The 24,894-nt window shown below is 44.2% G+C and overlaps 1 protein-coding gene across 5 annotated transcripts in view; it reads left to right on the forward strand.

The window, feature by feature from the left end:
- The window catches only part of LOC139761699 (oxytocin-neurophysin 1-like), a 62,315-nt gene that overhangs the window by 31,534 nt on the left and 5,887 nt on the right, over nt 1-24,894 (forward strand). The window contains exon 1 of one of the 5 annotated variants that reach the window (XM_071686057.1): nt 24,316-24,564. The exons of 3 other annotated variants lie outside the window; for them this stretch is intronic. The gene's annotated coding sequence lies outside the window, so the exon portion shown is untranslated. Of the gene's footprint in view, nt 1-24,315; nt 24,565-24,894 lie in introns of those variants that run through there. One more of the 5 variants, XM_071686058.1, reaches the window with a different exon arrangement.

Consider the following 24,894-nt stretch of genomic DNA (forward strand, 5'->3'; position numbering starts at 1 on the left):
CTAACATAGTGGTGCGTAACAACATAGCGCCCAACATAACTAACATAGTGGTGCGTAACAACATAGCGCCCAACATAACTAACATAGTGGTGCGTAACCAACATAGCGCCCAACATAACCAACGTAGCGCCCAGCATAACTAACATAGTGGTGCGTAACCAACATAGCGCCCAACATAACCAACGTAGCGCCCAGCATAACTAACATAGTGGTGCGTAACAACATAGCGCCCAACAACCAACATAGCGGCTATTAACCAACATAGTACCCAACGTAGCGCCCAGCATAACTAACATAGTGGTGCGTAACCAACATAGCGCCCAACATAACCAACGTAGCGCCCAGCATAACTAACATAGTGGTGCGTAACCAACATAGCGCCCAACATAACTAACATAGTGGTGCGTAACCAACATAGCGCCCAACATAACCAACGTAGCGCCCAGCATAACTAACATAGTGGTGCGTAACCAACATAGCGCCCAACATAACTAACATAGTGGTGCGTAACCAACATAGCGCCCAACATAACTAACATAGTGGTGCGTAACAACATAGCGCCCAACATAACTAACATAGTGGTGCGTAACCAACATAGCGCCCAACTTTCCATCAATAGACTTGGACAGGATATCTCAGTGTGGTAGACAAAATCTTGTTGAGTTTGATGCCTCCAAGACCCAGTTTCTACCCATCTCTATATCGAAAACTCCTCAGAACTCTCGTCTCTCCCTGGACGGTTCTGTAATTCCACCTCTTGACTCATTGAACATACTTGGTATTACTGTAACATCCACTCTTTCTTAGAAACTCCACGTTCCAGGAGTAGCTAAGCCTGCCTCTAAGAAACTGGGTGTCCTGTTTAGATGTCGAAACTTCTCTTCTGAACAGTTGTTCCGTTTGTACAGAGGGATGATTCGTCCTTGTATGGAGTACTGCTCTCACATTTGGGGTGGATCTTGCTCTGTGTCATTAATTGACAGAGTCGAGTCGAAAGCGATCCGCCTTATAAACTGTCCCAGGCTTACTTCCAAATTTGACCCCCTTGTCCTACGCTGCAATGTTGGTTCACTTTCCCTCATTTATAGATGTTACTTTGGTTTTTGCTCCCGAGAGGTGACTGCTTGTGTGCCCCCACCACTAGTTATTAACAACCAGGCAATACTCAGCAAGCTGCTCTGCCACATGATTACTGTGTGCCCATCAGCAATTCTAGGGTGGGCCGTTTTGATACCTGCTTCTATCCGTACATGTCGAAGCTTTGGAACATTCTACCTTCTCATGTCATTCTCAACACCTATGACCTGACAGATTTCCAAAGATAGGTCTTTCACCTCCTCAAAAATTCGTAAGTACTTTCCCTTGTCTTTTCTTTTTTTTTTTTCCCGTTTCATGATTTTCTTTTTATTTCAATTAAGGACATCCTTGATGTGGACATTTGTCCGTGACTGGAGCCTTGAACATAAACACATACATAACACATACATGTGTACAACCTGGCATACATTTATCCTGGTACTGGACAAGTAAATGCCATCGACATGCCATCTTGCCGTAGGGGGTCGTACAGCCGTGTCCTAGGGGGTCGTACACCTGTGTCTTAGGGGGTCGTACACCCGTGTCCTAGGGGGTCGTACACCCGTGTCCTAGGGTGTCGTACACCTGTGTCTTAGGGGTCATACACCTGTGTCTTAGGGTGTCGTACAACCGTGTCGTAGGGGGGTCGTACACCCGTGTCCTAGGGGGTCGTACAGCCGTGTCCTAGGGGGTCGTACAACCTTGTCTTAGGTAGTCGTACACCCGTGTCCTACGAGATCGTACAGCCGTGTCCTAGGGGATCGTACAGCCGTGTCCTAGGGGGTCGCATAGCAGTGCTCAAGGTCAACCAGACTCCACAAGAAGGTATTAATGCAGCGGGGAAGGAAGGAAGGTGGGGGGGGGGGTCCCGTGGTGGGGGGGAGGGTGTCGGCCCCTGACCAGAATACTCACCACCAGCGCCACAAGTGTTGAGTATTCTTCTTGATCGCCTGAACGATTTGCCAGATGTTTTTTTTTGGGAGGGAGTCCTACCCGGATGTGTTTGCAGATGATGTAGAGATCATGGAGGGGGGGGGGGGGGGGGGGAGCTAGTGGGATTGCACCAGCTTGCAAGGGGACCTAGACAGGCTCCAAAGTGGTCTGGAACTTGGTTAGCAATATTCACCCAAGGTAAACGTAAAGTAATGAGGATAGAACACAATACTATTGTGGCATCAGGAAATAAAGCTCCAGGACTGTGTGATGAAAGGGACTTGTCGCCAGAGTCCCACATTGGGGGAATGATTAAGAAGATGAACTGTCTGCTGGCAAATATTAGATACATTTCAAGTACATGGCTAAGGAAATATCCAGCTAGCTGGTCGTGTCCTACATAAGGCCAAGAACGAACTTGCTTCTCATGTTGGGTTACCGCACCTAAAGAAACAAAAAATTCGCAAATGACATATAATATGGCAGACAAAAAGTGCTCTTACTTTCACTATAAATGGACAATACACTTGCTTCATTTGCCCTTCAAGCTCGTAATGCCAGTGTTGTATTAATCTGACGACTGCTGGTCAGACGAGTGCAAGTCCCTGGTCATCAAAGAAGGTGGCGATCACGCAGGCGGGTAATCCAGGTTTGGGAACAGGTGATGATCCCACAGGACCAGATGTGAGCCATGTAGAGGGTGCTTGAGTTGGCCGAAACCACGGGCAAGAAGAGCGGCTCTCGCATCGCGTTCCCCCGTGGAGCGGTGCCTTGTTGTGGGGCCAGAATGCACCTTCGGTAGGCGACCTCCGTTGCCTCTCTCTTTTGACCCCGTGTTTGAAAGCCCATCATTATAGTAACCTGCGACTGTTGCTGTACGCGGCAGCTCAAACAATAAGTCATCAGACTTCCCCCATGACACCATTGACAGATGACACCAGGAATGAGAAGCAGATCTCATGAGAACTGACGAAACGATTTGAATCTATTTGATTTGGAAAGGAGAATATTAAGAGGGGATCTAATACAGGTGTTCAACATTATCGAAGGCTTGATGGTGATCTCGATCTCAAAGTGATTAAGGATGTTATTGTCTTAAATTCCAACCGTCGTAATGGAAAACCCGTGGACCAACGTTTTGCCTCTAATGAGGCGACGTGCTTTTGTTTCAACAAGATTGTTGACATAGGAAATGATCTTCCGTATAGAGCGACTGGAAGCAGTACCGTAGACCAGTTTAACAATACACTCGGTCCATACTTCGCTTCATATCTACGTCTGAAATTACTTGCGCCTCTTTAGCTACGTGAAAAGTTTACAGGTTTTTTTCTTTGACACATCTGTTTGTTGCTCTTTTCTTTACGACAGAATGTATGAGTTTCTGATCTCTTTTACGATCAGAGAGTTTTGGTAAAACCCAGTGGTCTGTTGTGGTTCGGATCTCTTTGAAGAACCAGGAGACTTCGCGGAAGGGTTGGGGTTGGAGGGAGGATCCAGACGACTTGTATGGACCAGAGTGCGGCGTCCAGCGAGGTGAAGGAGTGGCCTTACGGAGCTACGTAATCTCGCACCTTTCTATGCTACTCATACTCTCTCAAGAAGGTTTCTGCATAAGCCGAAACGGTAGAAAAGTTTAGCTGGAAACCTCTCATCACCTGTGTGTGTATTCGCCATCGCATCACCTGTCATCATAAAATATTCTCACAGGTGTACGGGACCTGTGCTAGTGTGAGGTGGAAGAGTTCTCTGCGGATGTTCGTCATCATCATCATCATTTTCATGGGTATGTTCTGATGCACGTGTGAAGGTGACAGACTACCCTTATGTGCAAAGTTTTTAGGTTTTGCCTTGCGGAAAGAGAGTACCTATGTTCGGGAGAGAGAGAGAGAGAGTAGTGTTGAAAACACCTCGGTAGGATTGAGGTCAGATAACCAGACATCAAGACTGAGGAGAACAATGGCAGCAGAGCTCCCCAGCCGTCACCATTGTCGGCCAGGGAGGAGGAGAAGACAATGTGGCTCCATCCCAAGGCTGTGGGACCTACGCTACTTGCTGCCTCCTGTGTTACAACCATGTGGATACCCTCACTCAGCCTCACAACCATAAGGAAATAGGCAGGGTTGTAGTCATACGGACACTGTCATGCAGCATCACAACCATAAGGACACCAACATGCAGCATCACAGACATAAGGACACCTTCATGCAGCATCACAGACATGAGGACACCTTCATGCAGCATCACAGACATAAGGACACCTTCATGCAGCATCACAGACATAAGGACACCTTCATGCAGGGTGATAGCCATACGAACGCTTGTCATGCAGCGTTTGAAAGTATAAGGACATATTTACATAAGTAAACCTCCACGACATTTCCGCTCACATTATCATGAATTCCCATGTGATTTTTATCAACACATCTACCGTGGTATACCATCATGGTACCCTTCATGCGTTAGGTGGAAGGTAAGTTTACGACTTGATGCGTAGATGTTTAGTTTACAGAACGTAGTGAGTGACATTGTAAACAGGGGTCTCACAGTCATCCCCGAGAGCTACGTCTCATTCATGCAGCAGATGGAGCTGTTGCTGCTGTGGGCGGGACATCTGTTCTTGCCAGGGGCATCTGTTGGACGCTGGGGAGTGAGGGGCGTGTGACAGGAAGGTCCATAGGGTAGGGTCCCACGCCAGCAGCGTCCTCAGGCAGCCAGGGTATGTTTACTGGAGGGCTGGCTGGCCTGGGCTGGTAGGTGGCCCATACGTACTCCCTCACTGCACCCCAGATCCACCGCAGCAAGCTAACTCCACCTCCTCCTTCCATTTCAGATCCACCACTCTCATCAGCTACATATCGACCACACACTGATACAGTTGTGGAGGTGAATGGAGTGTGATTTTGTGAGGAAGGTATTTGGTGTGAGGTAAGACGTGAAAGAAACGCCATGTAGAGGGCGTGGTAGGTGAAAATATACAGTAGAAAAGTTGAATGTACGGGGAGGAGGAGTAGATCCTGGTAGACGTGGGTAGATGGTGGAGTAATTATGGTGGAGTAATTATACAGGTGAAACTGGTATGTGCGGGAGGTTCAGATGACGATATTAGGAATGGTGGAGTGTTGTATGTGGTGGTGTTGGTGGATGTATGAATGGTGGCGTGTTGTATATCGTGGTGGTGGTGGATGTATGAATGGTGTAGTGTTGTATGTGTTGATGATGGTGGATGTATGAATGCTCACATCACAGCGTGAGGGTGAGTAACGTCCATCTCGCCTACATCCAACACTCTGTCCTGGGACACTCCTTCCTCAGACGCTCTTCCAGCAGGTCTCAACCACTTCGCCTGATCTTGCCCAGGTGACTTAATGGTGTGCTTATATGTAGATTCCTCCAGTGACCTTCAATGAGGATTGTGTCTATTCTTGTCTTTTGCAAGATCAGTTGTATTGCTGTACTCCAGAGGGGCGGCACCCCAGAGTGGCGGCAATCCAGAGGGGCGGCACCCCAGAGCGGTGGCAACCCAGAAGGGCGGCACTCCAGAGTGGTAGCAATCCAGAGGGGCGGCACCCCAGAGCGGTGGCAACCCAGAAGGGCGGCACTCCAGAGTGGTAGCAATGCAGAGGGGCGGCACCCCAGAGCGGTAGCACTCCAGAGGGGTGTTACTCCCTGAGTAGTTTTACTGGGACGGCAGTGTTGGGATGACACTCCTAGGCTTGTAGTCCTGGGGTTGAACTGCTGGGGTAGCACTAACAGGGGCGGTACTCTTGAGGTGGCTAACTTCGGGTACGACACTCCTGTGTTGGTTACTCCTGGGTTGCACTCCTTTGGGCGGCCTCCTCCTTCTGGGGCGGCACACCGGAGGTAACACCTTCAGGGTGGTGCTCCTTAGTGCGGCCCTTTTAGGTCGGCGCTCCTCCGGTGGCACTACATAGTCACCACTCCCGGGGTGAGCATCTGCGCCAGCCAGCGACCACCGCTACAAACCATCATGTATCGCTCCCCTACTGAGCGAACTTGGCAAGTGAACATGAGACGAGAGAGCGACTAAACTTTGATTACAGTCGGCGGAGTGTGTGCTGAGACCTTCCGAATGACGTGAGTGTGAAGTTGAGTAGGGAGGGGGAAAGAGAAGGGGGCTAAGGGAGAGGAGGAGGAGGAGGAGGAGGGAGTGCCAGCGAAGTGTGAGGCAGGCGGAGGAGACGCCCGCCCGTCTCGCACCTCCCTCCCGCCGCCGATGAGGCCAATAAAGACCATTAGTGGCGGCGGAGCGGGTAATGATGCCCTCCCGGCCCAGGTCTCGGGTGACCTGACCCGCCCGCCGCGCTGACACTCATACCACGGCTCTTCCAGCCTGACTCGACCACCTCGCTGACACTCACACCACGGCTCTCCCAGCCTGACTCGACCACCTCGCTGACACTCACACCACGGCTCTCCCAGCCTGACTCGACCACCTCGCTGACACTCATACCACGGCTCTCCCAGCCTGACTCGACCACCTCGCTGACACTCACACCACGGCTCTCCCAGCCTGACTCGACCACCTCGCTGACACTCACACCACGGCTCTCCCAGCCTGACTCGACCACCTCGCTGACACTCACACCACGGCTCTCCCAGCTTGACTCGACCACCTCGCTGACACTCACACCACGGCTCTCCCAGCCTGACTCGACTACCTCGCTGACACTCACACCACGGCTCTCCCAGCCTGACTCGACCACCTCGCTGACACTCACACCAAGTACCATAAGATACGACCACTACCAGTAAACGCATGGTAGCCATAGACCAGAACCAGGAATAGAATGAGGCACAGAGGTGTCTGGCAAGTGACACGTGATCCTACAGTAGCTACAACTAGATGTAGGATAGATAAACATGTGATCCTACAGTAGCTATAACTAGATGTAGGATAGATAAACACGTGATCCTACAGTAGCTACAACTAGATGTAGGATAGATAAACATGTGATCCTATAGTAGCTACAACTAGATGTAGGATAGATAAACATGTGATCCTATAGTAGCTACAACTAGATGTAGGATAGATAAACATGTGATCCTATAGTAGCTACAACTAGATGTAGGATACATAAACATGTGATCCTACAGTAGCTACAACTAGATGTAGGATAGATAAACACGTGATCCTACAGTAGCTACCACAAGATGTAGGATACATAAACATGTGATCCTACAGTAGCTACAACTAGATGTAGGATAGATAAACACGTGATCCTACAGTAGCTACAACTAGATGTAGGTCAGATGACGAGCCACACACTACCACTCTACATGATTGATTGTCCTCATATCAACAACTGTCAGCTTTCAGGCTTCATTTTCTACGATGTTAAATAACTACATTGACGTAGATGATGATGTACCATTTCTGTACCCTTGGCCTCATAAGTCCGTGAGTCTCATTACTGTAATCAGCTGTAACTCGCCTCATGTAATGTTGTACTGTGGATTTACATGGATGCTAACCAGTCTTCCGTAAATTGCCTTATATACTGCCCTCCTGTCTATATCATTATGCACTGTCCCTGCCCATGATGAGGGCGTCTGTGTAATAGACATGTAAAGCCCTTAACCCTCTTCTGTAGCTGGTGTATATCTCTGTTGTCTTTCCACATATAGGTGTATGTAATGACCCCACCTGTGACGTGTGTGGGTGTGTGTCCATACATCGAAATCATGGGACCCTCTGCTCACCCCCGGAGTTTGACTCGTCTATCATTATACTCTCCATATATGTATACTGCATATGGATATTGAGCCAATAGGTAGGAGTTGTGTGTGGCTGTATATGGGTACAACGACCCCTTCTCCCAGTCCATAAATATGACCTATTTCGTACGTTAACCTAGTGTCCACGCGCAGGCGTACTGACCCATCTTGTGCTGTTTTTTTATTATGTTTATGGAATACTTTAGGCTTTCAGTCCGTCTCTTTCACTTGCCTAGTATTTAACTACGTTCTGTATGACTCTCATTGTAAGTTTGTCGAGTACCTGCAATGTTTTACCCACACACATGTGGCGAGGGACATAATGACACCAGATAGATTAACTCCCTCAGACTCAACGCTCACCCAAAATAGACGTCCGGGGCACAACACAAGAGAGGTGAAGGTGTTTTGGTGTTGGTTGTGGGCGTGTGTACGTATCTTGTGTGATCATGCGTATGTGTGTGTGTGTCAATACAGAGAGGGAGTTTTGCGCTCGTAGGGGTCCCCATCTCAAGAGCTTTCTCATCAAAAAACTTTACAATTTTTTTCGCATCCTGTCAGTATTCACAATATGACATTGTTTATTCCACCCTGATGCTTAAAGATGGACTTCTTTATATCCTTTTCTAACAAGTCTCTTGTCCAGTTTGGTTTGGCGTCTCGTGGTTGCACTGTCTTTGCGTCTCACGAAGGACTGGCCATTGTCCATGTCATAAAACTTATTTAGAAACTTGACTGTCGTGATTAAGTCACTCTTTACTCTTCTCTCCATACTCGTACGTATCTGCTGTAACTCAATTCTCTTAATTCTGGTATCATCTTTGTTGCCTTTTACTGGGCCTTCTTTATCAGTTCTTTATTGTAGAAGCATATTCTAGTTTTGTTCTTACTGTTCATTGAGAACAGCTTGCTGAACATTTTCTTAATACTGTAATTCAATGCGATTCTTATCATTTTACCAGCAGAAAGTCTGTCTTCCTATTGATTCCACTAAGGTGGAGCTTTGGTAACAGGATAAGTACAACGTCGGTTCCCAACTCCCTCTGGCACACAAAATCCTTTACTTTATCTTCTGTTACAATATAGTTATTCCCCTTCACTGTGTTGATCCCCTTTATAACTTTCTCAAGTTCAGATGGAGTTTTAGCGACAGGCTAGGTACACTGTCGACTCCCACCAAGACCTTCCGATTCACACAGAGATTCGTGCAGCTTTATTTCCTGCTTGATGATATCACTATCGAAATTTAGATTCGCTGCGTCCAACCCTCATTACATAAACGGCTTGAATTTCATCAGCCACGTACTGAACCAAGTTTGGAATTTGTCTAGGTCCCCTTGTAAGTTGATAGCACTCACCAACCTTTAATAACGACGTGTTGTCTCGCAAACATCCTTCCAGACTTGGTGTAAACCAACGTTCCTTGGTGCATTCCAGATAAGTAGTCTACACAGAAGACCCGCTCTGTGTTAGCAGTATCCCAGACGCTGAGGAATTCAGTCCCTCGAGCACGTAGGTACGACCTTGGGTCACCTCAGGTCACTGGCCAAGACTCAAGATAAAACCAGACGTCCTGGAAGGATCCTGACCTGGAAGGATCCTAAAAAGCAGGAAACTGGATATCGTTTGGCGGTCTCGTCTTTGACTGGCCCTTAAGGATTATCATACCCAGAGGTCATACTGTCGTACTTCAAAGGGGGGGGGGGGGGGGTTAAAGGTTAATATATGAGTTATATGTGAATCAGATGGCGAATATCCAGTATAAAGTCTACCTTAGCTACAGGGAGAGCCGCCACACTGACACTCGTGAAAATCAATCGATTCCTAAGGTTGAGGTACGACTTCCTGGGTCCAAGTCCTGGACAGTTGTTGGGTCCAGGTCCTGGACAGTTGTTGGGTCCAAGTCCTGGATAGCTGTTGGATCCAGGTCCTGGACAGTTGTTGGGTCCAAGTCCTGGATAGCTGTTGGATCCAGGTCCTGGACAGTTGTTGGGTCCAAGTCCTGGATAGCTGTTGGATCCAGGTCCTGGACAGTTGTTGGGTCCAAGTCCTGGACACTTGTTGGGTCCAGGTCCTGGACGGCTATAGGGTCTAGGCAAATCTTAAAACGACTATAGTCCTACGAGGAAATCTTTTGCCATTCTGCTTCCTGTGGAGAAAGCAGATATTTGAGACAAAGATAAGCAAAATTGATAGTTAATAACCTGTCATCCAACCTTCAAAGGGGCCAGGGATGGTCGAATAGCCTTGAAATTTGGACCCCTTGATGGTATTACGTGTGTCATCAGAAGACATACTACAAGGATATCAGTTATCACCCGTAATATCAATTACTAGTAATGAAAAGTACAGCTGATCGACCACAACCACCAAATGTAAACAACTTGATACAGCTCCCCTGGTGACCGACTCGTGAACTATCGCTGTCGGATACCCGGAATGGAACCGACCATGGCATCTATTGGAAAAATCGGGTAACGGAGCCACTCGCTTATGTAGAGCACCGATAACATGTCGCCTGATATAGTTCGTGTTAAATTTATTACTAAGCGTGTCCAAAAGCTATATTTCGCGGGTCATATGTCTGCTTTCGGTAGCTTTCTGTCCGGAGTGTAACAGTATAGCAGACGCTGTCGTCTCTAAGGAATGTATCGAACTACCTGACCTCACTCTCTTAATTAAAGTTCTCTTAAGGGAAAAGGAAATCCAAGACCAATCCAATCGAATATGATGAAATCCACAACGTGAAACTCGGGCTTAGATCATCCGTCAGTTCCATCGTTTTCACCGGAAACATTGGAAGACAGTTGAGGATTGCTGAACACTAAGGTCGTGTGATGAGGGTAATGGAAGGATTCGTTACTGTCGGGAATGTTCTCGAGTCTCAGTCAAGTGGATGAGTCTCTTAATTCATACCCAATTAACGGAGACCAAGTGATGGCTCACTTCACCAGATGGTCGGTGCAGATAGTAGCAATCTACGGTGCGACTCGACTGAAAGTTAAAAAAAAAAAGGACTTCATCTGCTCGTAAAACTCCCCTCATTAGGATTTACTACTATTTAGACTCCTTGTTATCAAGAGACTCTCAGGAGCCCCGTAGATCTATGGGGGTTGAGGGTTAAGTCTCTGTAGCAGACTTAAGATTTACCCCTTAACAGGGGGGCCAGATATCCTCACAGAACCAGACCGACTCGTGAGGGTGGGAGAGAGAAAGAGGAGCCATTTGTCTCGCTGCCACACGGCCGGACCTCTAGCGTCTTGGGATGAGTAAGACAGACTCAGCAGGTACAATGCTCGGGACCTGATGGGAGATATGAATGTCCATTGTGACCTTGAGACCTGACGTAGCAGAGGCAAGCATGGGGGAGGCCATCACCCTCAGACGAGGCTGGGCCCATCAGGTGACCCACAGTCGCCCCTGCACATATGCTCTATCCTAACCTTAGCCAAAAAACCATTCCGAGTTAACTCAGGCATCTCTTACTTGCCATATCATGTAAGGATGTTTCCCCGCCTAGGTATGCGCAGCCCATCGCCCTTAAGGGAGGCGTGGGTAAGCGTCTTGTTACCCGATGTGTCCAGGACTATATATCATCGCCAGACTTAGATCGAACGGAATCAACAGACAAGGTGGTGATCACAGCCACCCAGGCACGAAGTTCATCACCGCACAATATACCATGTTTGACGAGGCGCCTCTAGGCCGCTCCAGTGTGTGTGTGTGTGTGTGTGTGTGTGTGTGTGCGACTGATCATCAGAGAGAGAGAGACAGATAGGAGTGGAGGATGTGCGTCCCGGTCAAGTTGATAGGACAGCCACCTACAGATCAAAATATACCGTCTTACTAACCCTGTTTATAATGTCTTTATCTCAGTGTATCCGGTTCATCGAGGTCACACACACACACACACACACACACACACACACACACACACACACACACACACACACACACACACACACACACAGACCCACACACACACACAGACCCACACACACACACACACACACACTGCCAGGAAGTCTTTGCTATACTGTACCACACAGGAGGCTGATCAAGAAGCATGATCTCAAGGCATGAACAACGGGGGATTCTCCTACGATGGGTAGATTACCTCAGTGGGAGGGAACTAGGGACGCATGTCAGAGGAACCTTCACCAAGTGGGTCGGGGTGACCAGCGAAGTGCTGCAAGGTTCTGCTCTGGGACCATTATTCTTCTTGACTTGCCTGAAGGGATGGACTTATACCTGAATATGTTTGCAGATGATGCTAAGATCATGAGGGAGGTGGAAAAATAAAGCGAGGAGGATTGTATCAGTTTACAAGGGGACCCAGACAGACCCCAAAGTTGGCCTAGAATGTGGTTGATAAAAGTTAACGTGAATAGTTGTTATGAGGATGGGACAAAGCGAAAAACGGCCTCAATATGATCATTAACTCACAGGAAACAAAGCTTCAGGATTCTGTGTGTGAGAGGGACTTGGGAGTAGACATCATCCCTAACCTCTCGCAAGAGTCAATATAAGAAGAATGATTAAGGAGACAAACTGTGTGCTGGTAAATATTAGAATAGCAGCTTTCAAGTATATGGACCGGGAAATATTTAGCAAACCATCCATATCCTGTATAAGGCCATAATTAGAATGTGCCTCTCAATGTTTAGTCACCCCACCCAAAGAAGCACAAAGAACTTGTAGAGAAGGTCCAGAGGAGGGCAACAAAGATGTTATCAGAATTACGACCTAAGCTACAGGCAAAGGCTGGAGGCTATAGATTTACACAATTTGGAAGAGAGAAGACTTGGGGGCGACTTTATGACAGCCTCTAAGTTTCAAAAGAGATGGACGAATTGGACAGTACTTGAGAGACGTAGGGATAGAGAACGAGAGAACATAATATGAAATTAAGTAAGATGTAAAGAAATACTTTTATAGTATAAAAACGATGAGTGAATGCAACAGGTTGACTGAGGACATGGTTAATGCAGACATCATACATAAATTCAAGAGTGTATTATAGCAGAAAGTGTTCAAGAGATGGGGCCATACGAGTGTAAAACTCCCCTCCCCGTGCAGTACAAATAGGTGATACACACGCACACACACCTGCCCGTATCAGTATTCATATTCAGCTCTCATTGTATCTTTTATCCTTTCCCTTAGTAGCATATACTACATCAGTTATCCTTATCCCTTTCTACTCTTTAGAGTCCAAAATGAATTTAAAACAGACCAAAGATCATCTCCAGACGTAACTCTCTCTATTGGGGCTTGTCAAACACCTTCCCTGCCCCATTTCTTTGGCTTTGTTGTACATTAAGTTACTCTGGTCACCAACCAAGATTTTGTCCGTTAGCCATATCAAATGGCCAAGGGTACGTAACATGCAGGCTTGGCGGTTCTAGCAACAAATCCCTTACCATTATACTGTGATACACTTCTCTCATCCGATATACAATTCTTGTACTGGCTTAGGTGGTGGTGTGACTGGAGGGTAGACTGGGAGGCAGTTGGTGTGCGTGTGGCAAGGTGAGGTATTCACTGGTAAATGGTGACGGAGTGTCTATAAATTCTGGGTGTAGTGTTACACATCTCTTGGGGAAGAGAAGATTGTAGGCCTTTGCGATAGCGCGCATGTTATCACCCCCATTCAATTCGTCCGTCATCCACGATCAGCGCTTCAGTCTAGAAATACCGAACAAGCGGAATTGGTAATTATCCTGTTTGCCTCGAAATACTGGATCGTGGTTGGGTTAGGTACAGCGACCAATGAGGTGGCATTAACTAAGGTACACAAGCCAGTCACAACGCTTCGAATGTGTGGAGTGTTTTGAGCGTGTGAGGGTTAAGTCTACAACGTCATGAGTGCAGAGATGTTCCTCCACATCCATGATGTCAATTGTATGTAAAAGAACCCAACGTGAAATTTACGTGGTACATGGGTTACTTGACTGAGGTTATCTGTTAGTTATGATAAGATGGTTCAATAGTGTATTTCTGAAGGAGAAGCGGATTGGCGGTACAGCACACAGTAACTGTCTTGTACATCTGTAGCTATCAGTAAATGTGTGTCAGTAGATGTGGCTATCATGTATCAGTATATTCAGAAGATAACCTTTATAGACGAAAGTAGCGACACACACACAAAAGGAACAGAATATCAATCTAGGGATTATCAGTCTGACCCAGCTCACTTCTTTTTCGGACTTTGAATAATGTTATATAACTATTGATTTCTGTAATTAGGGACCAAAACATATTCTAGTGAGGGCGTCATCAGATCAGGTTACCACCGGTGCATTTCACAGTATTTTGTGTCATATCTGTAACCCAAGTGCGAATCTTAAAGTGATACAGATGTGTTTTACTTGTAATATATATTTTGTTTAATTCATAGCTAGTTAAAAACAAATTTAACTCTACCAGAAACGCATTGCCTCCTATGTCCAGTCACAATATGAATACATTATGTAACTTTGTTGTTACATTGGACGGGACTGCCTGCAGAACACTGGTAAAAAGAGATAAAATATGAAACAGTTGCCATATCCGAGTTAGGAGCGTCACACATCACTCATGTGTAATTGATATGGAGGGTCCGGGTTTGTGGGCAGTGTTTAGCTTCGCAGATGATGATCTGTGGTTGAAGCCTAGCCTATTATGCATCACCGAGACTAATCTTTACAACGGTAATATGCTGCTCTCATTTATGCTACTGAACTTATAGAATAGTCTTTATTTTGGTAATATTTCTAGGCATTATTAGAATAAGCTTAAAGCTATGATATAGAGAATTCCACCATAAAACTTAGGAAAACATTCCGAACTAAACTAAGCATGCACGCCGTGGCTAACAATATACAGGAATTGCGCGCGTAACTCTTAAACAAGAAAAATGAAGTTTATCAACAAAATCAACTGTTAACACAAACAGGATCAGATTGACACAATAAAACAAACACAATGGCATGACAATAAATATCACATGACAGTGTCATAGAAGAATGGAGCGAAGGAGTTGCACGAGATAAAGTCTTTGTTCCCTCGTAAGATTTAATCTTAGTCGTTGTATTACCTCAGTATCTGGAGTTGATACATTAATACGATACAATACACACATAAAACAGCAATTTTATCCGTTTTGGTATTAAAGATAGGACGGTTCCAGTGGTCGGAGACTTTAGTTACATGTTATTTTATTATTATTTTGCTTTGTCGCTGTCTCCCGCGTTTGCGAGGTAGCGCAAGGAAACAGACGAAAGAAATGGCCCAACCCACCCCCATACACATGTATATACATACGTCCACACACGCAAATATACATACCTACACAGCTTTCCATGGTTTACCCCAGACGCTTCACATGCCTTGATTCAATCCACTGACAGCACGTCAACCCCGGTATACCACATCGCTCCAATTCACTCTATTCCTTGCCCTCCTTTCACCCTCCTGCATGTTCAGGCCCCGATCACACAAAATCTTTTTCACTCCATCTTTCCACCTCCAATTTGGTCTCCCTCTTCTCCTCGTTCCCTCCACCTCCGACACATATATCCTCTTGGTCAATCTTTCCTCACTCATTCTCTCCATGTGCCCAAACCATTTCAAAACACCGTCTTCTGCTCTCTCAACCACGCTCTTTTTATTTCCACACATCTCTCTTACCTTTACGTTACTTACTCGATCAAACCACCTCACACCACACATTGTCCTCAAACATCTCATTTCCAGCACATCCATCCTCCTGCGCACAACTCTATCCATAGCCCACGCCTCGCAACCATACAACATTGTTGGAACCACTATTCCTTCAAACATACCCATTTTTGCTTTCCGAGATAATGTTCTCGACTTCCACACATTCTTCAAGGCTCCCAGAATTTTCGCCCCCTCCCCGACCCTATGATCCACTTCCGGTTCCATGGTTCCATCCGCTGCCAGATCCACTCCCAGATATCTAAAACACTTCACTTCCTCCAGTTTTTCTCCATTCAAACTCACCTCCCAATTGACTTGACCCCCAACCCTACTGTACCTAATAACCTTGCTCTTATTCACATTTACTCTTAACTTTCTTCTTTCACACACTTTACCAAACTCAGTCACCAGCTTCTGCAGTTTCTCACATGAATCAGCCACCAGCGCTGTATCATCAGCGAACAACAACTGACTCACTTCCCAATCTCTCTCATCCCCAACAGACTTCATACTTGCCCCTCTTTCCAAATCTCTTGCATTCACCTCCCTAACAACCCCATCCATAAACAAATTAAACAACCATGGAGACATCACACACCCCTGCCGCAAACCTACATTCACCGAGAACCAATCACTTTCCTCTCTTCCTACACGTACACATGCCTTACATCCTCGATAAAAACTTTTCACTGCTTCTAACAACTTGCCTCCCACACCATATATTCTTAATACCTTCCACAGAGCATCTCTATCAACTCTATCATATGCCTTCTCCTGATCCATAAATGCTACATACAAATCCATTTGCTTTTCTAAGTATTTCTCACATACATTCTTCAAAGCAAACACCTGATCCACACATCCTTTACCACTTCTGAAACCACACTGCTCTTCCCCAATCTGATGCTCTGTACATGCCTTCACCCTCTCAATCAATACCCTCCCATATAATTTACCAGGAATACTCAACAAACTTATACCTCTGTAATTTGAGCACTCACTCTTATCCCCTTTGCCTTTGTACAATGGCACTATGCACGCATTCCGCCAATCCTCAGGCACCTCACCATGAGTCATACATACATTAAATAACCTTACCAACCAGTCAACAATACAGTCACCCCCTTTTTTAATAAATTCCACTGCAATACCATCCAAACCTGCTGCCTTGCCGGCTTTCATCTTCCGCAAAGCTTTTACTACCTCCTCTCTGTTTACCAAATCATTTTCCCTAACCCTCTCACTTTGCACACCACCTCGACCAAAACACCCTATATCTGCCACTCTATCATCAAACACTTTCAACAAACCTTCAAAATACTCACTCCATCTCCTTCTCACATCACCACTACTTGTTATCACCTCCCCATTTGCGCCCTTCACTGAAGTTCCCATTTGCTCCCTTGTCTTACGCACTTTATTTACCTCCTTCCAGAACATCTTTTTATTCTCCCTAAAATTTAATGATACTCTCTCACCCCAACTCTCATTTGCCCTTTTTTTCACCTCTTGCACCTTTCTCTTGACCTCCTGTCTCTTTCTTTTATACATCTCCTACCCAATTGCATTTTTTCCCTGCAAAAATCGTCCAAATGCCCCTCTCTTCTCTTTCACTAATACTCTTACTTCTTCATCCCACCACTCACTACCCTTTCTAATCAACCCACCTCCCACTCTTCTCATGCCACAAGCATCTTTTGCGCAATCCATCACTGATTCCCTAAATACATCCCATTCCTCCCCCACTCCCCTTACTTCCATTGTTCTCACCTTTTTCCATTCTGTACTCAGTCTCTCCTGGTACTTCCTCACACAAGTCTCCTTCCCAAGCTCACTTACTCTCACCACCCTCTTCACCCCAACATTCACTCTTCTTTTCTGAAAACCCATACAAATCTTCACCTTAGCCTCCACAAGATAATGATCAGACATCCCTCCAGTTGCACCTCTCAGCACATCAACATCCAAAAGTCTCTCTTTCGCGCGCCTGTCAATTAACACGTAATCCAATAACGCTCTCTGGCCATCTCTCCTACTTACATAAGTATACTTATGTATATCTCGCTTTTTAAACCAGGTATTCCCAATCATCAGTCCTTTTTCAGCACATAAATCTACAAGCTCTTCACCATTTCCATTTACAACACTGAACACTCCATGTATACCAATTATTCCCTCAACTGCCACATTACTCACCTTTGCATTCAAATCACCCATCACTATAACCCGGTCTCGTGCATCAAAACCACTAACACACTCATTCAGCTGCTCCCAAAACACTTGCCTCTCATGATCTTTCTTCTCATGCCCAGGTGCATATGCACCAATAATCACCCATCTCTCTCCATCAACTTTCAGTTTTACCCATATTAATCGAGAATTTACTTTCTTACATTCTATCACATACTCCCACAACTCCTGTTTCAGGAGTATTGCTGCTCCTTCCCTTGCTCTTGTCCTCTCACTAACCCCTGACTTTACTCCCCAGACATTCCCAAACCACTCTTCCCCTTTACCCTTGAGCTTCGTTTCACTCAGAGCCAAAACATCCAGGTTCCTTTCCTCAAATATACTACCTATCTCTCCTTTTTTCACATCTTGGTTACATCCACACACATTTAGGCACCCCAATCTGAGCCTTCGAGGAGGATGAGCACTCCCCGCGTGACTCCTTCTTCTGTTTCCCATTTTAGAAAGTTAAAAAAAAAAAATACAAGGAGGGGAGGATTTCTGGCCCCCCGCTCCCGTCCCCTCTAGTCGCTTTCTACGACACGCGAGGAACGCGTGGGAAGCATTCTTTCACCCCTATCCCCAGGGATAATATATATATATATATATATATATATATATATATATATATATATATATATATATATATATATATATATATATACACATACACACACATACACATACATACGCACATATACACACACACACACACATACACATATATACATATAAAAAATGTAAGAAACAATTTAGAAAACTGAAACTTTTAGCTTGAAATGAAACGAAAAAATGAATGTCACACAATGCTTCAACCTCTGGCTGTGGAAAAGGAAATGTATAATTTATTTACACAAACGTCAATAGTAGTTCTCATCAATTTAACCACTGTATCAATAAGCTTCAATGTCTAAGCTACATTTTTTCCAATTTCACTATTTTCTTGTCAAAGCACCATGTATGAAAACTATCACACCAGTAACACAACTGTTATTGAAAGATGTCACTTTTGATTGCGCCCAGTTGAACTTGATTTTTGAAAGAGAATTTGATTTTTCTTTTTCCAAATATACAATGTCAGTTGTCTGCCAATTTCTAGTCTTTTGCGATAAGGTTGGAGTTTTGCTTCATTTAGTGTACTGTCTTACGGCCATATATATATATATATATATATATATATATATATATATATATATATATATATATATTTTTTTTTTTTTTTTTTTTTTTTTTATACTTTGTCGCTGTCTCCCGCGTCTGCGAGGTAGCGCAAGGAAACAGACGAAAGAAAATGGCCCAACCCCCCCCCCCCCATACACATGTACATACACATGTCCACACACGTGTATACATACCTACACAGCTTTCCATGGTCCACCCCAGACGCCTCACATGCCTTGATTCACTCCACTGACAGCACGTCAACCCCTGTATACCACATCGCTCCAATTCACTCTATTCCTTGCCCTCCTTACACCCTCCTGCATGTTCAGGCCCCGATCACACAAAATCTTTTTCACTCCATCTTTCCACCTCCAATTTGGTCTCCCTCTTCTCCTCGTTCCCTCCACCTCCGACACATATATCCTCTTGGTCAATCTTTCCTCACTCATTCTCTCCATGTGCCCAAACCATTTCAAAACACCCTCTTCTGCTCTCTCAACCACGCTCTTTTTATTTCCACACATCTCTCTTACCCTTACGTTACTTACTCGATCAAACCACCTCACACCACACATTGTCCTCAAACATCTCATTTCCAGCACATCCATCCTCCTGCGCACAACTCTATCCATAGCCCACGCCTCGCAACCATACAACATTGTTGGAACCACTATTCCTTCAAACATACCCATTTTTGCTTTCCGAGATAATGTTCTCGACTTCCACACATTTTTCAAGGCTCCCAAAATTTTCGCCCCCTCCCCCACCCTATGATCCACTTCCGCTTCCATGGTTCCATCCGCTGACAGATCCACTCCCAGATATCTAAAACACTTCACTTCCTCCAGTTTTTCTCCATTCAAACTTACCTCCCAATTGACTTGACCCTCAACCCTACTGTACCTAATAACCTTGCTCTTATTCACATTTACTCTTAACTTTCTTCTTCCACACACTTTACCAAACTCAGTCACCAGCTTCTGCAGTTTCTCACATGAATCAGCCACCAGCGCTGTATATATATATATATATATATATATATATATGGTGAGGTGCCTGAGGATTGGCGGAATGCGTGCATAGTGCCATTGTACAAAGGCAAAGGGGATAAGAGTGAGTGCTCAAATTACAGAGGTATAAGTTTGTTGAGTATTCCTGGTAAATTATATGGGAGGGTATTGATTGAGAGGGTGAAGGGATGTACAGAGCATCAGATTGGGGAAGAGCAGTGTGGTTTCAGAAGTGGTAGAGGATATGTGGATCAGGTGTTTGCTTTGAAGAATGTATGTGAGAAATACTTAGAAAAGCAAATGGATTTGTATGTAGCTTTTATGGATCTGGAGAAGGCATATGATAGAGTTGATAGAGATGCTCTGTGGAAGGTATTAAGAATATTTGGTGTGGGAGGAAAGTTAGAAGCAGTGAAAAGTTTTTATCAAGGATGTAAGGCATGTGTACGTGTAGGAAGAGAGGAAAGTGATTGGTTCTCAGTGAATGTAGGTTTGCGGCAGGGGTGTGTGATGTCTCCATGGTTGTTTAATTTGTTTATGGATGGGGTTGTTAGGGAGGTAAATGCAAGAGTTTTGGAAAGAGGGGCAAGTATGAAGTCTGTTGGGGATGAGAGAGCTTGGGAAGTGAGTCAGTTGTTGTTCGCTGATGACACAGCGCTGGTGGCTGATTCATGTGTGAAACTGCAGAAGCTGGTGACTGAGTTTGGTAAAGTGTGTGGAAGAAGAAAGTTAAGAGTAAATGTGAATAAGAGCAAGGTTATTAGGTACAGTAGGGTTGAGGGTCAAGTCAATTGGGAGGTGAGTTTGAATGGAGAAAAACTGGAGGAAGTGAAGTGTTTTAGATATCTGGGAGTGGATCTGGCAGCGGATGGAACCATGGAAGCGGAAGTGGATCATAGGGTGGGGGAGGGGGCGAAAATTCTGGGGGCCTTGAAGAATGTGTGGAAGTCGAGAACATTATCTCGGAAAGCAAAAATGGGTATGTTTGAAGGAATAGTGGTTCCAACAATGTTGTATGGTTGCGAGGCGTGGGCTATGGATAGAGTTGTGCGCAGGAGGATGGATGTGCTGGAAATGAGATGTTTGAGGACAATGTGTGGTGTGAGGTGGTTTGATCGAGTGAGTAACGTAAGGGTAAGAGAGATGTGTGGAAATAGAAAGAGCGTGGTTGAGAGAGCAGAAGAGGGTGTTTTGAAGTGGTTTGGGCACATGGAGAGGATGAGTGAGGAAAGATTGACCAAGAGGATATATGTGTCGGAGGTGGAGGGAACAAGGAGAAGAGGGAGACCAAATTGGAGGTGGAAAGATGGAGTGAAAAAGATTTTGTGTGATCGGGGCCTGAACATGCAGGAGGGTGAAAGGAGGGCAAGGAATAGAGTGAATTGGAGCGATGTGGTATACCGGGGCTGACGTGCTGTCAGTGGATTGAATCAAGGCATGTGAAGCGTCTGGGGTAAACCATGGAAAGCTGTGTAGGTATGTATATTTGCGTGTGTGGACGTATGTATATACATGTGTATGGGGGGGGGGGTTGGGCCATTTCTTTCGTCTGTTTCCTTGCGCTACCTCGCAAACGCGGGAGACAGCGACAAAGTATAAAAAAAATATATATATATATATATATATATATATATATATATATATATATATATATATATACCTATATATATATATATATGTTGGAAAGGATCACAATTTTGCGCGTGATCAAGATATTCCTATGAGTCCACGGGGAAAATGAAACACGAAAAGTTCCCAAGTGCACTTTCGTGTAATAATCACATCATCAGGGGAGACACAAGAGAGGAATATAACAGTCAGTTGATATACATCGAAGAGACGAAGCTAGGACGCCATTTGGTAAACATGTGATTTTCCAAAACATACAACGAGCGTTCATAAACTTATCATTTTACAAATCTTATCAACAATAAAGTTATCTAATTTGTACAGACTATCACTAATATTAAGATTATAATTCTTTGTGTATTTGATAATAGAAGATTCAATGATATTTCTCTTGGTAATAGAGTTAGAGTTAACAACTGAGATGGCGTTACTCCAGTCAATACAATGATCATAGTTTTTAACATGATTAAACAAGGCATTTGATTCCTGTCCCGTTCTTATACTATATTTATGTTGCTTAAGTCTAACAGAAAGATCCTTACCCGTCTGACCAACATAAAATTTATCACAGTTTCCACAAGGAACTTTATAGATGCAACCAAGAGAATTTTCTGGTGAAGTCCTGATTAAGATATTCTTTATAGTATTATTGTTGCTAAAGGCAACATTTACATTAAAGGATTTAAGCAACATGGGAAGCAAAGTGAAATTATTATTAAAAGGGAGAACTAAAAGATTCTTGGTGTTAATGGGAGGTTTGGGCTCAACTCTATAAAATGATTTCTTTGCTAACTTAAGGGATTTATCAATGAAAGATCTTGGGTACTTTAACTCAGATCCAATAGAATATATCTTCTCAAACTCATCATCAGTAAACTCTGGACTGCAAATACGTAATGCCCTTAGGAACATAGATTGAAATGATGATGATTTAACTCTGTCATGTTGAGATAAGTAATAATGGATATATGAGCATACATTGGTGGGTTTTCTGTATATGCTAAACTTAAACTTGTTTCCTTGTCTATGGATCATGCAATCTAAAAATGGTAACATACCATTATTTTCATTTTCTACAGTGAATTTGATGGAAGGTACTAAATTGTTAAGTAAGGGGAGAAATATTTGTAAATTTTCATCTGTTGGCCAAACACAAAGAACATCATCTACATACCTAAACCAAATTGCATTAGAAGGTAAGATATCCTTTAGTAATTTTGTTTCAAAAAATTCCATATAAAGATTACTAAGTACAGGTGAAAGAGGGTTACCCATTGCCATACCAAATTTTTGAGCATAATAATCTCCATTAAATTGAAATACACAGTCTTTTATGCACAATTTTATCAGTTCAATAAAATTAGACTTTGAAATATAACATCCAAGACATCAAATATATCATCCAAGACATCAAATGAATATTCTAAAAGGTCATCAACTGGAACTTTAGTGAAAAGTGAGGAAACATCATAGCTAACTAGTTTGAAATCAAAATTAATGTTGATATTGTTTAGCTTGTTGACTAAATCTACATTGTTCATGATATTAGAATTTGATACCTTACCTACTAATTATTACACGAAAGTGCACTTGGGAACTTTTCGTGTTTCATTTTCCCCGTGGACTCATAGGAATATATATATATATTTATATATATATATATATATATATATATATATATATATATATATATATATATATATATATATATATATATATATATATGTATGTATATATATGCACAATCGCCACTGGAAGGAGAAAATAAGAACAGTAAGTGCTTTCGTTAATTACATTTTCTGTCTGAGGATGTAATAAACGAAAGTACTCGATGTTATTTTTCTCTTTCCAGTGGTGATTGTGCATATACCTCTTCATGGTGAAGTAAAGGTTCTGCATATAAATATTATATATATATATATATATATATATATATATATATATATATATATATATATATATATATATATATATATATATATATATATTATATGTGTGTGTGTCCATTGGCAACAAATGTATATATACCATCGATCGAATTCGAACCCCGGGTAGTATTTTAAAAGCAGTCAGAGTTATAGTGATTTCTTGTCTGTACAAAATCACGTGATATCTCAAATAATCCGTTTTGATTTTCCTCCACATTGCATTGATTCGAAGAGAATCATGTAACTCAAAGTTTGCCTCACAGGTCAACAGAGGTTCCCTATCCATTTTCTTTACATCCAGTCTCCGTCAGAGATCTTACTGGTACACTTCTCATGTGCTTTATCACTTACCCATTGACGTGCTGTCAGGTGGGTGAACCAGTGCATACATAGTAGCCAGAGGAAGCTACAGACTGGTCTGTGGACAGTAGGACTCTGGTTCCTGTGTGCGTTATACATGATGGTATGAGAGTGGATGTGAGCGAATGAGGCGTTCTTCGCTCTGTCTCAGCGTTCCATCGCTAAAGTGGGAAACTGAGAACAAGTATTAGTTATATTCTAATGGGGTAATGTAAAGAAGACTTACCTGACGTCACACTCCAAAGATCTAATTTTGGCACACCACCCACAAGATCGGTGTTTGTGGAGGACATTTTCACTGATATGTTTCCAATGACTCTGGGTTCTATTCCGGGGGAGGCGCTTGCCCCTGTTGGGTATTCCGAAAGGTATCAAAACACGTCAATGCTTCCCCAATGTTGTTGCTCATCATACTCAACTGAACCATTGCCTATCTCACGTTGAGGGGTTTGGGTGGTTCTCCGGGCTCATTACATTACTTCACGTTTATGTCTTTCTGTTCATGTGATGGTGTGGTAACGTCTGCAGCCTCGCGTGCAGGTGCTCCAGGGTCGTCCCAAGCGGGCCATCTTCGCCCTCGCTGCTCATCTGTCTCCACCTGCAGCCTCCGCCGCGCAAATGTCTTCCCTGCTCACGTCTCCACGCCAGCATCTCCTCCCACACACATAGGCTACTCTCCCTCAGGCAGGTATATAAGTCTCCGTGAGAGGATATTCGGCCACTACGCTCTCCCCTCCTGCAACCGCCACACCATCTCCTCCTCCTCTCACTCAGGGCGGCCCCTCAGCCAACAGGTAAGCAAAGTGGCGACACAAATCGTGGCAGCAGCAGCGAGCGAAACAGCGATGTCTGTGTCTTACGGTTAAGCCATTGCTCTTCATGGGGGTCCGAGAAGAGTGCTATCCGGACTTATAAACACCGGTGAAACAGGAACATACTGACGTAGGAATCATTTTGATAAACTTGCACGAAAGCAGTTTAGATTTAGCAAGTCTCCATGAGTATACGCTATATACACCAGCACACGCTACACACATCAGCACACACACACACACACACACTGTATACATCAAGAATACGCACCAGTCACTCGAGCTGAATCCTATTTGGCGTAGCCAAGCTAG

The sequence above is a fragment of the Panulirus ornatus genome, chromosome 41 (genome assembly GCF_036320965.1).
Source record: "Panulirus ornatus isolate Po-2019 chromosome 41, ASM3632096v1, whole genome shotgun sequence".
NCBI lineage: Eukaryota > Metazoa > Arthropoda > Malacostraca > Decapoda > Palinuridae > Panulirus > Panulirus ornatus.